Genomic DNA, 15703 nt, shown 5'->3' on the forward strand with positions numbered 1-15703 from the left:
ATTCCACAAACAAGGGATTTCCTGGGGGAAGGAGTGGCAGGTAATGGGTTCTGCAAATTTCTCCTCCTGATAACTACATCACAGGCTGAGTCCAAAGAGACGCTGTCTTCCTATTGAAACCTTATTTAAATACTGCCGCCTGTTCCAGGCAGAATCACTGCATATTGGCTGGCTTAGGCTGTTCTCTCAAACCTTTATGAAACACTTGGGCAAGAAATAGCCTGTGTCTCTGTGGGAACAGGGGACACAGCTCACAGGGAATTCTCTCTTCAGGAGTCAGCCTTCCCCAATTCTGACTGGTGGCCTTTAACCAAGTAAAGTCAGTAGAGAAAACAAGAGCTATGCTTCTTAAGACAGCAAAATACTGCTCGTACCTGTGGATGCTCCCGCCCTCCCCACCCCCAGGAACATTCCAGGAACAACCACCTCATGAGAAGAGTCTGCATGATAGTCAGACTCGCTCTTTCTTGTGAATTTGCTCCCAGGATTCTTTGCAGGCACAGCAGAGGGCTCTGGAGCGGGCTCAGGGATTTCAAACATGGATCCACACACGAGCACCATATTCTGTGAGGCCTGGGATAAATTAGCTCCTGAAATAGACATGAAATGATCCTTGACGCCCTGTCAGTTGCAAAGTGCAGAGTCTGTGTTTTTTCCCTGGGAGTCGTCATGGGTGCGGGGCTGGCCATTCTCCTCTGCCATCTGACCAATGTTGTTTTGGTTTTGGGTTTCGGGAGTGTTTTTTTGAGGAGACAAGCCAGGATTTCATGTTGGAGGCCTTAAAACCGAGCAAGGTCTACTGGCCCATTTTCCTCCACCAGTAGAGGAGTTGGTCATTCCTGAATCAAATGACCTTGTGAAACCAGCAAACTCCATCTAGTTTAGGCCCCAAGGCTGAGGCTACTGATCAGAGCTGTGCTGATTCTTTTCAGATAGCTGGGGTTGCTCTCAAGCACAGCTGCGGGCATGGGCGGTCATTCCCCACCCTCCTGCAGGCCTGTGTGTCTCATTATCATATTCGCTAAGTGCATATGAAGTGCCAAGCACAGTGCTCCACACTGGAAATACGAACAGCAGCAGCAGGCCTGATCCGGCCCCATAGAGCTTGCAGCCTCCTGGGGAAACAGGTTCAGAAACCAGAGAATCACCAAGGCAAGGTAACGCCTATGAAGCAGCCCTGGGGATGGCGACTTTAAGAAGTTTTATGGAAAGCTGCTAGAAGAACTTGTCCCCTGCCAATCCCTGGAAGCAGCGGCCTGGTGGGTGGAAGCAGCTCCATGGTCATGAGGAAGGGTGGACCCTGTCCTTGGAGTCTGACCAATTGACTTTCCTGGCAGCTCCATAGGGTCTTGACTTGTATATCCTGCTCAGAAGAGTCCTAGGTCCCTGCCTTTAAGGTGGTAGAGGCTTCTGGATATTTCAGGGATTTTCTATGTGGTCTGTGGCCAAGTGTGTGGTTGGGGTGGGGAGAGTGGAAACAGCAAGAGAGGCAGCTTCTGGGGGCATGACCAGCATTAGGGCAGGAGCGGGTTGGGGACTCTGGAGGTCAGAGGGTCGGGAAGCTCTGCTGTGGGTGCCCTGGGCTGGGCTGAATAGCCTGAGAAGGTGAGCAGGAAATGGCCCTGAGGTACAGTCAGATTTATTCACTGTCTGGGCTCGCTCCCAGCCCATCCTTAGCTCAGGTCTGGCAAATCCTCTGGTTCTGGAGTCATTTTTATTAGCGATTGCCTTTTTTTTTTTTTCTTTGAAAATGTGGTTGGACGAAAATGAAATTTCAGATGTGTGTGTCTCAGCATTGATTTTTCTATTTGTAATAACACACCCCGGCATATCTCCTTTGATATCAAGAGGATAAAATGTCCCTAACACGAAGCTCTCCATTCTGGGGTAATGGATAAAGCCTGTTTATGAGATGTCATTTATTCCACAATAGACAGTAAATAAAAGCCATTTCAAGCTTGGGTTAAATCAAAGCTTGTTCAGGATTTCAGCAGATTTGCAAATCACCTCGGGGACCCTCATCAGTTGCAGACTCTTTCCCTCCTTGTGGTTGAGGCTCCCGCCCTCTGCCCAGCCTCCTCCACCCCCAGCCGCCCCAGCTCCTGCCTGATTTGGAAAGACAACTGGCCCGGCTGAGGACCTAGTGTGACAAGAAAAGTTCTTTCCCTCCATTTGGGGAACAAAGCCTTTGAAAGGCAACAAGAAATTGAGGTTATATCAACAAAAGCCAGAATGTCAAAGGAAGGAAAAAATACTTCCCAGGAAAATAAGACACCAACCAGAAATGGAGCAAGTCTCTGGAAGGCCTTGGCTCCTTTCAGTCACGTGCACATTCTGTGTGTTTCCTCCCCCAGGGACCCTGTGCACCAGAGGAGGGGGGGGGGGACCACCTTGAGCATCTCCTCACCAACCCAGGACCTTGCCTGCACTCCCCAATTCCCACCCTCCCATCCCACACCCAGCCCCTGCACATCCTGGCCTTTGGGACCAGGTTGCAGCCTCAGCTTCCCCAGGAAGCCCTGTGCCTCTGTCTCCTGCCTGTCAATCCCTGAGGGTTTTTAGGCTACTCTACACATTTTGTCTCACCCAACTCCTGCTCATTCTGGCCTCTAAGTATTACCTCACCAACTGAAATGTATATTCCTCTAAAGCTGGAAGAGTCAATCCTGGGCTTCTGCTCCAAGTTTCTGCAGGAATTACTCTCTGCCTTTTCGACCCCAACATCCCCAAAGACATCCAGACCCTGTCTTCCTGCCCCATGGAGCAGGTCCCACTCTGTAAGTCTGGGGACATTTTCTTCCAGAAAGCTGAAGTGTTCCTCCCTTAGAAACCAACCAACTCTTTTTTTGGGGGGGCGGGGGTGGAGTACTGGGGATTGAACCCAAGAGCGCTCAACTACTGAGCCACATCCCTAGCCCTTTTTTATATTTTATATGGAGATAGAGTCTCACTAAGTAGCTTAGGACCTCACTAAGTTGCTGAGGCTGGCTTTGAACTTGTGATCCTCCACCTCAGGCTCCGGAGTTGCTGGGATTACAGGCGTGCACCACTGTATTCAGCATAGCACACCCCTCTCTGATGCTAGACTGCCTTTCAGAGGGATCACAAATGAGTCTAATTATGCTTCCCATGGTGGCATTCCCACAAGGGAACTAGTCCCCATCTAGTATGATTCAGCCATGCTCAGGACAGATTGCTTATTTGGTTTCAATTTATTGCTATTTATAAGAATCTGTATCAAAAAATTTGATTGGCTGTTTTAGACCTAACAACCACACCAGAAAATTGTGTTTAAATATTTCAGTTTTAAGATACTTATCTCATCTTCCCAATTAAATATTTACTGAGCCACAGCTTTGTAGAAATTTTTATTTGGGGTCTGTAATAGGTAGTATTGATTGATAACTTTGTCACCCCTCCCTGAGTCTACCTTAGGTGGGAAGATGATATATTCCTGCCCTGCTGACTATGAGACTTGCTTGGTCAAAGAAATGTGAGCAGAATGTGGCACAAACCAACTGCTAACTTTCTGTGGACATTGAACATGAACCAGCAAAAACATTTGCTCTTAGAAAGACACCTAGGTCATCAGCACTGGGCTAAAGTCATGAAGTAAGGCTCTAATTTCAAGAAATCACAGGCAGGTTCTACACCCTCAGGGAGCTTGCTGTTTAATTGGGGAAAGTATTGTCTCCGTCTTGGGCCAAATAAGAGGTAGAAATAGTAAAAACAGAAGGAGTTCACAGGAGGAGGGATGAGGATGAGCTGGGCAGTCTTGGGAAAAGCTTTAGGGAAGGTGGGGTTTTCTTTCCATTTGGTCACTGATGGGTCTCAGCAACTTCAAGATCTGCCCGTGGAAGTACATGCGCACTGAGCTCAGCCTCTCCTGTGGAGGAATTAAAGCCTCTGGGCATTCCTCTCCCAGAGGTGAGCCAGAGAGGGCAGCTCACACTGCATCAGGCCAGGTCTGGGAAGACTTCTGTACAGACTACTTGGCAAGGGTTTCCTGACATAAATGGCAAAGATATTTGAAATAAATGTCCCATTTTTCATCTTCCTGAAATCACATTGTGGGAGTAACTGTCTGTGCCTCAGTGTAAAACCAGTCTGGGTGAGCGACTGGCCCATGGAATGTAGCCAGAAATGTCCTCAGTAGCACAGGTCATGACTGTCCCTTTGTTCACTTCCCCTGCCTGGACTAGCTCAGCTAACCCAGTGTTATCCATCTCACTTAATCTTCTCAACAGCCTTCCAGGGATGGTTGTTATCCCCATTTTACAGATTAAAACACTGAGGTTTAGAGGGGGTAGAGATTTTGCACAAGGTTATACAGCCAGTGAGTGGTCAGCCAGGACTGGAACGGTGCTGTATCTGAACCCAGGACTTTGTCTTCAACATCCTCTGCTGCCCAGGCAGTGGAGGCTCCACCCCATCGCCCTGCTCTGTGGAGAGCGAGGGAGGGAATCTGCCTGGGAGCCACCTGGCAGGCTCTGCTGCTCAGCCAGGAGGTACATGCCCAGAGGAGCTGCAGATGAGGCAGATTCTCCAGGAATTATGGAAAGACAAAAGGGGCCAGGGTGGGAGGGAGGTGGACAGAGATGAAGGGAAGAAGAAGAAGAGGCTGAGGTTGGCCCCCTCAGTGCCCTGGTGCCTCCAACGCTCCTCTGTGCCTCTAATTTCTTGTGATCGGTGCCCGGGTGCACTCTGTTACAGTTAACATGGTGTCAGCGGCTTCATTAGGACCCAGGTTTTGATTTATAACCCTCCCTTCAAAAATGTGCTCCTGGCTGTAAACTGGCATCCGAGGTCTTGGGCTGAGAGAGCCATTTCTATAGAAGACACACGGGGCCTGGTACAGGAGGGGGCCCCGTCTTGAGTCCAGCCTGAAATAAAAAAGGGGGGGAGGGGACTAAGCAGCAGCCTAGATTCCAGAAGGAGTGACCAGTGGGTCCATTTCTTAACAGTTGCAGCCAGACTCTTTCATGCAAGTATGCAAACACCATTCCCAGAGATGGAGCCGCATAGGAACTCTGTCTTGCAAACATCATTAAGAATAGTAATTAATAAAGGTGATGAAGACAGTGACCTCAACCCAAGACCCCCTTGTGGGGTGACATATGAATCTGACCATGGGGATTCCAAGTGTATGGTCTCACTGACACAGCAGCCCTGATAGGCTTGGGAAGGAATTATTGTCCCCATTTTTTAAACAACAAAACTGGACCTTAGTGGTGTGCCTTGAGGCACCAGCCCCAGTTCCGTTGGGGTTTGCCATCTGAACCGAGGTGCTAATACACAACAAAGCGGAGTTGATCTGCACGCCAGCTGCTCATTTTTCCACTTTTATTTTAGAAGAATACGCATCATTGGAAACAGGTCCCATTTTAAGCCACATGAGGCTTGAGAAAAATAAATGTGAAAATGAAAGTGCTATTTAATATAGGAATCATTATTACTATTATTATTGCAAGGAGCCTATTTGAAACTGCCTAAAAACCTAAAAACTGATTAATATTTTTAGGGCATTAGAAGGTATGTCTTTTTTCTTCCAATATAAATTCTTCTCTCCCAAATGGTTGAATAATCATAATCATAATCGTTATCACCATCAACATCATCCCTTCCACTAATGCAGTGCCTAGTACATAATTTCCTATGAATTAGCATATTTGCTGCTCAACTACCCCCATTTAACAGATGAGGAGGTGGAGGCTCAAGTGCATTTAGTAAATTGAGGGGCCTCTGGACTCAAATTCGGGTGATGGACAGGTTCAGCACGGTCCTCCCCTCCCAGGGCAATGCTTTGCTCACTCGATGCCTTGGAGCCTCAAATTGCAATGGGTCAGAAATTAGATTCACCATCAAGGAGAGAGCTAATACAGTCGCCGTCGGGACAGATGCGGCAAGGACAAGCCCCTCAATGTCTCACCAGCACATTCTCTGTACATGGGTCCTCACCCCTGTCTGTTCCCCGCCCTGGCCCTCCTGCTGGAGCCCTGTCCCATAAAAGCCTGCCCCAGGGGCTGAGAGCCGGGTGGAGCGCCATTGCTCCCACTGAGCAAGACTTGGGCTGTCACTGTGCTGTTATTTATGAGTCCCCCTTGCCCAATGAGTGGCCTCGAAGGGGGCCCAGCCTGGGCCTGCTGTCTGGCCATACTTGTCACACGTCATTAGATGTTTGGTTGCCGCTGACCCTTTTGCCATCTGGCTGAGTGGCCTCAGGGTGAGGGGAGGCAGGCAGCAGCTCCCCGTGCAGCCCCGAGCCTTTGTGGTGTTCAGGAAATGGAAGGTTTGCAGAAGCCGTTGTGCTGAGCCACCAAGGGGAAGCCAGAACTAGAAAATGATCTTTTGGAGAGGGAGGCCCAGCTTCGGGTTTCTCAGTACTGGCGTGACTGCTATTTGAAGCCAGATGGTTCTGGGCAGAGGAAACTGTCCTGTGCGTTGTAGGATGTGAACAGCATCCCTGGCTGCCACCTTCCAGATGCCAGTGACACACCTGTCTCAGAGGTGACAACAAAATATTACTCCACACATGGCTGAAAAGGGGGAGAAAATCACCCCGCTTGAAGAAATGATGGCTGGCTCTAGGGAGGCAAACCTTGGCAGACCTGTAAGCCCCCAAACAACAGCCATTTTTTGAGCAGCATAAATAGAGAGCAGGCGGCCCACGCACACTGCGTGGCCCAAACCCTGCCGCCATTGATCTCATGGTGGGAATTCCTGGCTCCTGTTTGCAGATGAGGAAACTGCAGTTTGGAATGAGGAAGAGATTTGCTCAAGGCCTCTCAGCTGGGAAGTGACAGAGCTGGGTTGGAGGTACAGTGTTCTTGAAGTGTGGTGCTTTGTGTCCTGGTTCATTTGGGCAGCCCAGCTGGTTGGCCCCGGAGTGTTTTCTGATTGCACTCTTGGTCTGATGCCAAGGTGTTTAGATGATGTTCTTCTATTGTTTCTACTGCCTGTTGTTGTTGTTGTTGTTTAATCCCAGGAACCCCACCTTTCTAAGGGCTCCCTCTGTGCCCTGGAGCAACCCCTGCCCCCCACATCAGCATCTGATCCACAGGACCCAGGGCGGTAGGAGAACTTAGCGCCTCTCCAAGGGATGCTGACACTGTGAAAAGATCCCGGGCAGAGATTTGAGGTGGAATTTATTCATTCCCATGTTCAGAAGTAAGACCGAACACACATTCCAGAGCCAAACAGAGAGTGTCCAGTGACCCCCTGGCTTGCGGGCTGGGGGATTTGGGCAGATAGTGGGAGGAGGGGATGGTGGCAAGCCCAGACCAGGCTGGCATTTACACAGATGGGGGTCTGAGGAGGTGAGGAGGGGGTGGACTCCAGGAGAAGGCAGACACTGATGGGACAGGGATCCCAGGGAAGGTTTCTGGGTGGCACTTGACTGTTAGTTTCCTGTGGCCCAGCTGCGAGGCTGTCCCAGGCCACCAAGACCAGGTGAGGCAGTGTGAACTCCATCTGGCAGGAGAGACAAAGGCAAAACTTGGAGACCCAAAAAGTCTTCAGCCCCTTCCACTCTCATGCCTCTGCTTGCTGTGTGACCCCGATATGCTGCCGCACTCTGGGGGACCGCCTGGGTCGTCAGATCAGCATGTGATTTAATCAAGCGGGTCCTGTGCTTAGCAACTGCAATGTGTTAGAACATGGATCCCAGCAGCGCCGTCTTCCTGCACGGTCCTACACTACCCAGCGCGCGTCCACTGCCATCGGCTATTTCATCAGGACCACAGCCTTGCAAAAGGGGACACATAGTGTGTGTGGATGGGGCAGGGACAGGAGAATATGAGGCCCAGAGAATTGATACCACCTGCTGGAGACCTTGAAGCGAGTCACCTGTGGGTCTTGCGACCTGTGACAATTGTCTAAGAATCGCAGGCTTGGAGGGACAGCCCCAGGCATTGCTGGAAAGCAGAATGCAGGAAGCTTCAGACCCTGGCAGCTGTCACTGTCACAGCCTCCAGGCCACCTTCCCTGCACAACAGACACCTGTGGGCATCTACAGCACCACAGGTCTGTGGTGCAGGAACAAGAGGGTCACACAGGACTGAAAACCACCAGCGGGAGCCCACCCCATAAAAGGCAGCCAGGGCTGCCAATTTCCATTTTCATTGGAATGGCTGGTGCTTAGTAATCCAGAAGCTTTATTTAAGGGCTGACCTCTGACCGGGCCTGTCACTCCAGTGGCAGGCGCCTGATAGCCACTGGAAATCAATAGCCAGCGTGAAGGTCACTTCCTAGAAAAACTGGGGCTATCAACGTGTCAGTTCCAATGAAAGATGATAACCAACCAGCAGAGAAGTTTATCTGTGGCCGACGGCTCATCCAAGCAGGGCTTGTCGTGGCTGTTCATGTGCACAGGAGAGCACCTACCTGGGAGAGGGCCTGTGTGCACATGTGGATCAACATGTGTTTATGAAATAGCAAGTTTGCACACACAAAGAATCGTGAGTTGGGCTTTGTGTGGATGTGAATGGGCACATGGGTATGGAGAAGTGTGCGTTTGTGTGTGCAGTGTGTCTAAGGGCAGATGGCGATGTGTTGTGAGAGAATGGCATGTCTGGGCTTTTGTGCATATATTCGTTTCCATGGGTGTTTGTGTCTGTGTCCTGTATACACACGACCGTGTGCTCGAACGCCGTCAGGTTGCAGGTTGGGCGTGCAGGAGGAAGGTGCCTCTTGATGGCAGGCACACATCTTACGTGGCCTCTACAGGTGGAAATAGCATGGCCCTGTCTCCCCTCCAGGCTACTCGTTGGACCTTCTCCCCTCCCTATTCAGACTGCTCGCTCCTGGGCCTGCGCTCAGTCACTCCCTTGCGGAGGTGAGCCCTTCTCTTCCTCAGGGGCCACACATGCTCTGCCCTCATTGCTTCCTCTTCTCACTCTTCCCATCCTGGCTCTTTCCTACCATTTAGTTCTCAAGGTGAATGCCTGCCCCTTAGAGAGACACCCTGGCCACCCTCCAGGCGCCCTGCACCCTATGCTATATGCGCTTCCTCTGACTATCCTAACGGCCTGAGAGAGTTTCATTCATCCTGAACACAGTGTTTCCTGACCCAGCCAGGAGTAGTTGAGCCCCCACTGAGGTTTGCAAGGTGCCTAGCAAATGCGTGACACACACCAGGTATTCACCCCTTGGTCTCTCTTCAGAGATGGAGATTTCCATCTGCTGAGGAGTTGCACACTATGCCGGCAGACTCCACCCCCAGGGCCTCAATTTCCCCATCTGTAAAATAGTAATACCTACCCCTGAATCAAAAGAAGTAAGTAAGGTTAAAATAGGTGGGAAACAGGAGCTGCCAAGTACTCGTAACATTTTCAGGTAAGGGCTGTTATTACTAGGAAAAGATATTCAGAAAGGGGCAGCCAGTTAAGCCAAGGAATTCCAGAGATTCCAGAGGGATCCTCTCCAAGTCATTAATCCCATTTAGATACACAAACAAATCCAGAGACCTCCCCAGGCGTTTGTCAGCCAGGATGTTCATTTCCTGCCTGGGTACCTGTTTTCTGGAAAGTTTCCTAGTCTCTTCCTTTCATGACTGAGTCTATTTGGGGAGAGTAAAGAGTGATTTTCCCTTAAAGAAAAAGAAAGGCAATATGAAGAATGAGTCAATGCTACTCAAAGAGGATGGTTTGTTCTGCATAGTTGCCATGGGAACCTGAGTCTGGTACCAGGGCTGCTTGAGCTGTTTGCTAAGCTGCCCTGGACTGTGATTTGGGAGCTGGATTCTTGTCTCTACCCCACTGCTGCTGAACTGTGGGAACTTACACCATCAACACCTGGCTCCTTGGGCCTATTTCCTCATATGTAATATTAAAGAGTCTAAAAGATGATAGAGAATCTCTGGGTCCATCATGCTTTGCATGTAAAATTCTAAGTTATATCTCTCCTCTGGGTCTCAGTTTCTCCATTTGTAAAGAAGAAGTTGCTTCTTATAAACAGTTAAAGGGAAAGGGTATAAAAAGGAACCTGGGTTAGTTGTAAGCATCAAATCTTTCCATCCCAGAATGATATCTCTTTATTTTTAAAACAGAGCCTTATGATATGAATTCTAGTATGTGGAAATTCCATTCTTTTGTTCATTTACCAACAAACCTGTAATAAGCAACAACAGCATCAAGTGCCAGACGTGGCAGAAGGAGCTGAGAGTGTGGGGTGACCAGATGCAACCTCTGCTTTCACAAGGGTGACAGGGAGAGCTGGCTCAGAGAAGGGAAGGACAGCTTCTAATCAAGATCGGTACCCATGAGTGACAGCACCTTTGAGTCTCTCCTCCAGGGTCAGCCCTTGACATAGGATGAGTTGGTGGCCCGCCCTCTGTCTCCCGTCCTTCCTAACTGTCTGAAATTCTTCTTAAGGGCTGGACCATCCATCACCCATTCACTTAGGTCACTGTGCTCCTGTGTGACAGACAGTGCGGGACTGTGGAACCTGGGCGCTAAACCTGGGGGATGGGCAGGGGAGGCCTGGCTCACCCTCCAGGAGGAAGCAGCTCCTTCCAGACCAACCAGGGGGCCCTGGCACCACCTGACCTCCCCCGCAAGTATTCCTTTCCTCTCTCATGTCTTAAGCAGGGGTGACATTTGAAAGCAACACTGCTGGAAATCCTGCCGTAAAGCAGACTTTTTCCTGGAGTCAGTTTGCCTCTGTTTCTATGTGCGAGTCTTCCTGAAGATGAGGACCTTGGTTTTTCTTATAGAAATGTGGGCTGAGGACACACCGTAGAAAAGTAGTTAATTTTTCATTATAAAAATGAAACTTGTCCGTTGCAAAGGAAATGGAAAGTGGGGTAAGAGAGAAATGTTAAAATCGTGCCTGGTGTCCTAGTCCCCAGCATTCTCTTCCCTTCCTCTGATTTTTCTACGTATATTTCTGCAGGTGTAATCTTAGTTTGTTTCCTGAGCTTTTCCACAGGTATAAAGTCACGTTCCACGTGTTTTCCATATTGTCATAACCTGTTTATCCATTCCCTTCATCTACTCTTTTCTTTTCCCTCTAACATTTTACCATGAAAAATTTAAACATAGAACAAAGGTGAAAGAATTTTACAGATAGATTATCTACCATCTAAACTTGGCCATGTCACCTTTTCTTTCTCTAGATATTTATAAAGGGCCCAGCATATGTGAGCCCCTTGTAAGGACTTGGGATGGATTTAACAGAGTCCCTGCCCTCAGTAACCAGAGTGACAGACAGACAGACAGCCATTGTTACAGAAAGCTGTACACAAGGTGGGTACCCAGCGGTCTGAGACAGGGGCCAGACTGAGCTCACCAGTGTTCAGGATGACATGTGGACAGCTTTTGACTAGCAGGTAAATTTTCTCTCTTTCCTTCTGTTAGAATGATACTGTAAAGAAAATCTTTACCATACATGGTCTCCATTCAGAATTGTTTTTTTAGAGTCTCAAAATTATGTCAGAGGGAAGGAACTTTTTAAAAATGTGCTGATCTGTGCTTTTTGCCAGGGGGTTTCTTGAGGGATTAGCATTCTATCCAAAGGATGGTTGAAGGAGGCCAGGCCCTCCCTTTGGGTTCTGGGGTACACCTGGACTGCCTGGGTTTGAATCGAAGTTCCACTGGTTCTTAGCTGGATGACCTTGGAAACGTTACAGGAGCTCTGAACTTGGTCAGTATCCCTTGTCTGTAAGATGGGATTAAATGGCATCTACCTTCTAATGTCAGGGGGGAGGATGAAGCGAGTTAATTCACAAAAAATGCTTAGAAGAATGTCCCTGCACAGGAGGGTTCTGTGGTCAACAGCTGTCACCCTGCAGAGGGAAGCTCCACAGGACCAGGGTTTGTGTCCCGATGCCTCCCCCATGGCTATGAGCCAACTTTGACAGCAAACAGCACAAGGACAGGACACATCTGCCCCGACTGGGGAGTGTGGGCAGCGCTGCTTCCTGAGAAATCCACATGGAACCCATGTTTATAAAAAGTGTATGTCCTGCATTACTCCCCAGCTGTGCAGAGCCCACAGCGGGCAGGGGAACAGCAGCCCAGACCCTACACTCACCTTAACCCTCCAGCCCTCCCTGCCCCACCCCAGTGGCAGCTGGAAGTGAGGACAGGAGCTCTGGTCGAGGCAGGGAGAACGTTCTGAGTGTATCCTTTGTCCAGGTCCATCACATGTTTTGGAACTTCCCGAGATCCTGAGAGAATATAGTAACAGATGAGGAAACTGAGGTCAGAGTGGCAAAACCCAGCAAGCTTTAGGACGACACTCTGTGCTCCCCTGTGGCAGGGGGAGGGAAGAAGAGAGAGAAAATGGCTTGTCTGTGCCTGCAGCAGGATACCCAGAAACCCAAGGGAGAGGTGGGGAAATTTCTGGAAGAGAACCCATAACAGAGCTGAAGCAGGGACCCTGGCCACCTGGGATGGAGGGTGTGGCAGCAGCAAACTCCTTAGAAACTCTGGCATGGGCAGACACCAGGGAAGAAGGCGGCTCTTAAAGTCCTCTGTCCCTCCAGAGATTCAGGCAGGTGGGGTGCGGAGACTATATACCTGGTTCAACCCAGACCTGTGGGTAAGAAAAGTACTGTAGGGGTGGGCAACCACTGTGTAAGAGAGGCTGCCCCTGCTCTTCCTGGCAAGCTTACACCAGCGAGGTGAGCAAACCTTGTGGACTCAGCCTTGGATGAAGACACACAGCTCACACTGTGATCCGACTCAGTGTGTGCATTTGTGAGTGTTTACACAGATCCCACTGAAACAAGCGCGTCCTGAGACATCCTTCACCTCCCGCCTCCCCATGTTTTCTCCCGCGGCTTCTGGACCTCCCCTCCTTCTCTTCCTCCTCCTCTTAATCGAAGCCCACTAAATTGATTTCACAACCCTGCAGTTTGACAGAACAGGTGCAACCAGGCTAGAATCAAGTGCTACATGATGCACTGTGAATTGCATGAGCTGCAGAGTGCAGAGACAAGAACGGAAAGGGCTGGAGCAGCCCAGGAAGACTTCAGGCTGAGGAAGTAGCTTGAGCCAGACCCCGGAGGGTGGCAGACTCTGTTCCATTTAGCAAGCCTCCCTAAAGCTCTATGTGAAGCTTCCACACTAGGCCCTGGGCTACCAACAGAGGGGAAGGAAATGAGCATCCCAATTTGGGGTCCTGAGGGAGGCTGTGGAGATGGGCGCAATTGGAGTTTCTATGGGGATGAGGGGACAGCAGGGCTGGGTGGCAGGTGACAGTAAGGCTGCTTTCAACCCCAAATCACACCTGTCATTTGCAGAGCTCGTTGGCCTTTTAAACACTTGCGTGGAACACCATTTCATTTGCCATCTGTGACAAAATGGTGAGATATTTGAGGCTTACCATAGCTCCACTGGGCAGGTAAGCAAAGCATGGCCTAGCGGCCCAGTGGCTTGGCCACAGGCACGCTGCTGATGTGAGACAGCTGAACCTGGAGGTCACATCATCTAGCTCCAAACTCTGCCCTTTCCAGACTGGAGACCCAGATTGGCTCCCCAGGACACGTTATTTAACCTCGGTTTCTCAGTTTGTAAAATAGGAACAATGATTGTACCTGTCACTTGGAGCTGTTGAGAGGTTTTATGAATGAAGTTTGTAAACCACTTTGTAAACCACGGTGCTGTTTAAATGTTAAAAGTATCGAGCAAATGTTTATTGAGGGCCACATGCAGATAGGACAGGGCTGGGTGGGGGAGTGGAAGAGAGACACCGAGCACATAATTACGCAAATAATTCAATTGTGGTAAGTAACGAAGAGGGAAAGCGCAGGATGTCCTGAAATAGAATAACAAGGCGCCCTAATGTAATCTGAGAGATCGGGGAAGGCTTCCCAGAGGGAGGAGCTTAAGCTGACATCCAAAGGAAGGGTGGAAGTGAGCCGAACTCCGGAGGAGGGCAAGAGCTTTCTAAGAGGAGGCCCAGCACTCCCAGGAGCCTGTTTTGGGAGAATGGCAACTTTCAGAGAACTGTTTACTTCCCTTCTGCTCAGTCAGATCAAACTACCAGAGGAACTTGCCACTCATCCTCACACGTCTGTTCCCGAGCCAGGAAACGCTCGGGGTTTGTTGAATTCATCATATTCTGGACACAGGCAGAGATTCTCTGCAGCTCACGTGCATCACATGGATGTGCGGTGGCAGGAGATGTTTGTAAGCTCAGGCAGCAGACCCCACTGGCCATCTCGCTATTGCTACCATTGAACTCACACATCCTCCATTTTCAGAGTATGTGATCATATGACCTGTTTGTTCTGGACATTCCAGCTTACTCATGTGGTCTCAGCATGATGATGCACCGGGCCGTGCTTCACTTTCAAACGTGTCCTAGTTTGGACAAGAGATGATACGTGCCTCTTAACTCTGGGGCACAAAGAAATATACTGGTAGCATGACAAATATCCCCAAAGGTGCCCCTTGGTAAGTTGAAGCTCTGTTACGAAGTCCCCAATTCCTTGGGGTTTTTAGTCTCCCATTAACTGCTGGAAAATCTGCTCCCTTTTCTTTAAGCGTAACCTACTCTTATTTCCACTTTGGGACAATATCTGAAGTGCCCCCTTGAACAGCGGGGTGGAGTGGGAGGAAAACAGGACTTATGGGTGTTAGCCCTGGTTCTGCCGCACCTGGTTCAGGCCCTTCACATGCCCAGACTGGGTGTCCCTTTTGTTGAAGGAGGATGATAAACAGACACCCTGTTCCCACTGTCACCAGGGCGAGGTGCTCTGCACACAGGCAAAGAGCAAACACCAGAACAGGACCCTTATCTTCAGCTTGAAGAGGCTGACAACCAGTAAGTAGCAAACTCTCTAACTAATAATCATAATGTCTCCAAACACCTGGGCCATCCCCTAGACGGCTGTTCTCTGAGCAGGAGCCCACACCTTCCTGCCATCCTGAGGGTGACTGCCACAGTCAGGATTAAACAGAACAGTCAGCGGAGGAGGGAGATAAACCCCAGCGTGCAGACAGGCCTGGGTTCTGCAGGTTGAGGCCCCAGAACGTTCCTCCAGCCAGTGCTACCCAGAGCATTGAGGCTGCAGAATCCTGGTTGCCTCTGACAATTTTTTCCTTTTTCTTTTCGGAAGCTGGAGATCCCGTGCCAAGCCCTCCAAGCAGCCCGACTTTCTGTGCAATAAAGCAGCAGTGAGAAAGGCTCAGAGTAATTAAGTGGCTGACGCACAGAAGAAGCCGTTACAAAGAATTGACTAAATTGCCCATTCATTAGCAGCTCGGCATGGAAGGAGAATTACAAATAGACGGCGGAGCCCGCAGTAATTCAATCTAACCTTGTACTTACAGAAAACAATGAGATAATGAACAGAAAAATTACCAGGCACATATTGTATTTTGTTAAAGGGGCGGGTGGGGGGGCCGGGGGAGGTGGGGAGCGCAGGGACGGACTGGCACATGCAATGCTAATGGCCTCGCTCAAGCTGAGCAAACGTTCCTCCAACACAATCAGAGTCCTCAGTCTAAGGGCCTCTGGGGAGCCGAGATGAGGCAAGATCGCGAACAAAAAAATGTAATTTATAAGGCGTCTGTGGACTGGAATTTATCATCGGATCCGCTCGCCGCCGCTCAATTGATATGTAGTTGATTTCAAACAACACCCCCCGGGCGCCCAGAGGGAACATTTTTTAGATTTTACGCTTGGATATATCTGTTTAACTCGCCATTTACCAAAACAACGGCTGATGACAGCACAAACCAGTCACTCTGGAGAA

At 49.7% G+C, this 15703-nt stretch overlaps 1 long non-coding RNA gene across 1 annotated transcript; it reads left to right on the forward strand.

The window, feature by feature from the left end:
* Window positions 1-1038: 1038 nt before the first annotated feature.
* On the forward strand, window positions 1039-15294 carry LOC306642503. The gene is made up of 3 exons (XR_013758550.1): window positions 1039-1157; window positions 14247-14399; window positions 15065-15294. It is a non-coding gene; the product is annotated as an uncharacterized lncRNA (long non-coding RNA).
* The last annotated feature ends 409 nt before the right edge of the window (window positions 15295-15703 follow it).

Source organism: Sciurus vulgaris, assembly GCF_902686455.1.
Source record: "Sciurus vulgaris genome assembly, chromosome: 13".
Taxonomy (NCBI): domain Eukaryota; kingdom Metazoa; phylum Chordata; class Mammalia; order Rodentia; family Sciuridae; genus Sciurus; species Sciurus vulgaris.